This window comes from Stigmatopora argus, chromosome 10 (assembly GCF_051989625.1).
Source record: "Stigmatopora argus isolate UIUO_Sarg chromosome 10, RoL_Sarg_1.0, whole genome shotgun sequence".
Lineage (NCBI taxonomy): Eukaryota > Metazoa > Chordata > Actinopteri > Syngnathiformes > Syngnathidae > Stigmatopora > Stigmatopora argus.
This window is the reverse complement of record NC_135396.1, coordinates 2471659-2474808: the sequence shown is the minus strand read 5'-3', so window position 1 is coordinate 2474808 and position 3150 is coordinate 2471659. Positions and strand designations below refer to the sequence as shown.

Here is a 3150-nt window from a genome sequence, read left to right as displayed (position 1 = left end):
ATTTGTAAATAATGGTTTCTGATTCTTAAAATGTAAATTAATCACTATATTGTGATCAAACAACAAAAATGCCAAAATTGCATTAACCATTAAAAAGTTTTCAAAATTCACTTTAATCATATCTGGCGCCATCTAGTGTTACAAATGGGAATAATTTTTAGACCCCAAATTGAATATGAGCGACCTTTTTTATTTCAATGCAAAAAAACACTGTCTTATATTCGGGCCAATACGAAAATACACATGCAAAAAACACGAGTTAAAATATTAAGTGTGGTTTTATGATTAGTGCACTGATTTGTATTTTTTGTGGTCTTCATGTAGTTAGCTTGTGTTTCTCTAATGTGAATGTTTATTTTTTTGCCATGTGAAAAATAGTACTGGCGTGTTGAGTGAATATTTATGCGGAATTAGCACAACAAAAATTAGCCTTATGTTATGATGGGCATTTTTGTAGATTTTTTTTAATTGACGATTGGAAGAAATCATATTTTTTTTAAATTTTGAGGGCGATAATAGTTCCTCACTTTGAGTCTACAATAGTTTTCGACTGCAATAGTTAGATTTTTGATAGGGTAATTGATCATAATTTGCAAATCAATTTCGCTGCTGCGATATTAACCGAGTTAGAAATTAATTAAATTAATTTCTATGCCCTTTCACATTATTTATACCAATATTGCAAGTGTGTGTGACTGGGAGGAAACCAGTTTGGTGTCAATACAGGGCTCAATGATTTCATTCGGTAGCGGGTGAATGTTTTTTTGTCAAATATATGTCGCAGAATTGGCATTTTTCATTATTTCATCGTGAAAATATAAATCACTATTGTGCATTTTTAAGTTATAGTTAATGTCCTGCGTTTTGAACGATGATATTATGTATAGTCCTACTAATACTTGTGTGGCCCTGTTGATCAATAGTCCAAATATTTTGTCAATTTCTGTCTGCAGTTTTTAGATTAGATTATTTTTACCCTTTGAAATCCATGGAGATTGTAAAAAAAACATTTTATAATAAAAACAAAAGAACTCTAATGAATAATTTAAGAAAAAAACTTTGGTGTGTTTATTGTTCTAAATAAATCATATTAAGTCAATATACCAAAGCAGCAATAAATACAATCAAAACAGCATGCAAGCAATGAGCTAATAATAAAATCTAACCAAGATCAATGATGATTTTTTCTGCTGTGATTATGCCGTGTAATTTGAAGCCTAATATACATATTTATATGATATGTATATACTAGGGGTGTCACACTCAAAACAAACTTAAACCTCAAATAACTTCCATGTAATATTTTCCTCTCCATAAAAATTTATTGTTAAATGATACAACTCAAAACTTAACTTAAACAACTTAACATTAAAATAACACTCAAATTCCTTTACTCCTATGTCAATGTATATAAAAAATTAAAAACTTAAATAGAATCCCAAAAGACGGTCAGGAACCTTTTTAACAGAGAGAGAGCCATTAAAAAAAAAATCATATTTTCTAAATGATATTTCTTGAGCGCTATTCTCAGAATCGAAAAGTAAAAATACGTGAAAATGTGTGATTTTTTTGTTATTTCACCACATTTTTAAAGTACAAAAAGTCTTTGAATTCTTTCAACAACATTGTTATGCTGTTGCTAATAAATCAGTATCAATGCTATCATGCATGCAGAAGAGTAATAAAACACAAAATGGAAAGAGCCACATATGGCCCTTGGGCCACATACGGCTCTTGGGCCACATACGGCTCTTGTCCTAGGAGGTTAAAGCTTTCACCACGTAGTACACAGATAAGAACGACAAATAAATAATCAGTAAATAAGAAACAAGTTAACTCACCAGTCCAGTTCTCCTCCTGCATCTTCACTCGCATCCTTCCCACGAGTCCATTTTTTTTAAACTGCACATAGCCAATGCTCCATCAGTTGTAAGTCCAAAAAGTTTGTTGCAGGGCAGTTCCATATCGGTTATAAATTCTCAAAAATTATCCCGTGCATCGATTTCATGTCCATGGCTTCCTCTGTTAGACGCAAATTGGCCATTTGTGCAGTATTCAGTCATGCAAATACTTTGATCCGCAGCAAGAAAGTAGGCAATAAAGTATTTTCTTTAGGGGCTATCTCACAAATTCGATCATAACCGGATTTCTGCTCAAGATTAGATTTACCAGCATCTGCTTTTTGTCTGGATGTCAGACGTCGAAAACCTTGATCACGCAGCTCTTTAGAAATTCTCGAAAATGTCATTTTTTCCCCCCGAAATATAACTTCAATGTCATATTTAGTTGGCGTTTGTGGTTGAATGTTTGGTCCTCGCGTGTCCGGTCGGCTTGATTGTTCACGTGTGTCACCTGTTGTGTATTTCCTGGTTCTCCTCCCCTAGTGTGACGCACCCAAATGTTTGTTAATGTCATCAACCCACGTCTGTGTATTTTAACCCCGTATTTTCGGTGTATTATTTTTGAATTTTTCTGTTGTTATTTTTATATGGTTTAGATTGTAAACAGATGAATTTAAAGGGGTTCAAAATTCACAACAAAAAACTTTGAATGAAAACTTTTAACTGACTAAATTAAAAACAAGAAAAAAAATGCCTCCTGCTTACAATTTTATTAACAGCACTGTGTATTCTTCCAAATTGATATGAGCTTTAAAACATTGAAGTTAATGAATGCCTTTTTCTTTATGTACTCATGAAGAGGGACAAGTGGAACTACAGCGCCACCTTGCGGATCTCCTCTAATAAAGCATTGGTGGCATTTGCCTTGTCTTGCTGAGGAAATAATTGGCCATCCAGGGTCATGTGCTTTGTCTTTTAGGAAAAGTAAACGGCAGGTGGTCCTGGATGGTAGACGATGCAACAACAACAACAATACACAAACACACACACATTCACACACACTCAAATTCACACACAAACACACACACACACATTCACACAAAAACACACACACACACACACATTCACACAAAAACACACACTCACATTCACACAAAAACACACACTCACATTCACACAAAAACACACTCACATTCACACACAAACACACCCACCCACATTCACACAAAAACACACACACCCACATTCACACAAAAACACACACACCCACATTCACACAAAAAAACACTCACACCCACATTCACACAAA

General features: G+C 33.9%; 1 long non-coding RNA gene across 1 annotated transcript in view; it reads right to left on the bottom strand.

Annotated features, from left to right (window-relative positions):
- Positions 1 to 2521, bottom strand: part of LOC144083475 (uncharacterized) — a 35807-nt gene extending 33286 nt beyond the window's left edge. Inside the window, exon 1 of the long non-coding RNA XR_013303555.1 lies at positions 1842 to 2521. This is a non-coding gene — a long non-coding RNA (uncharacterized LOC144083475). The remainder of the gene's footprint in view (positions 1 to 1841) is intronic.
- Between the last annotated feature and the right edge of the window lie 629 nt (positions 2522 to 3150).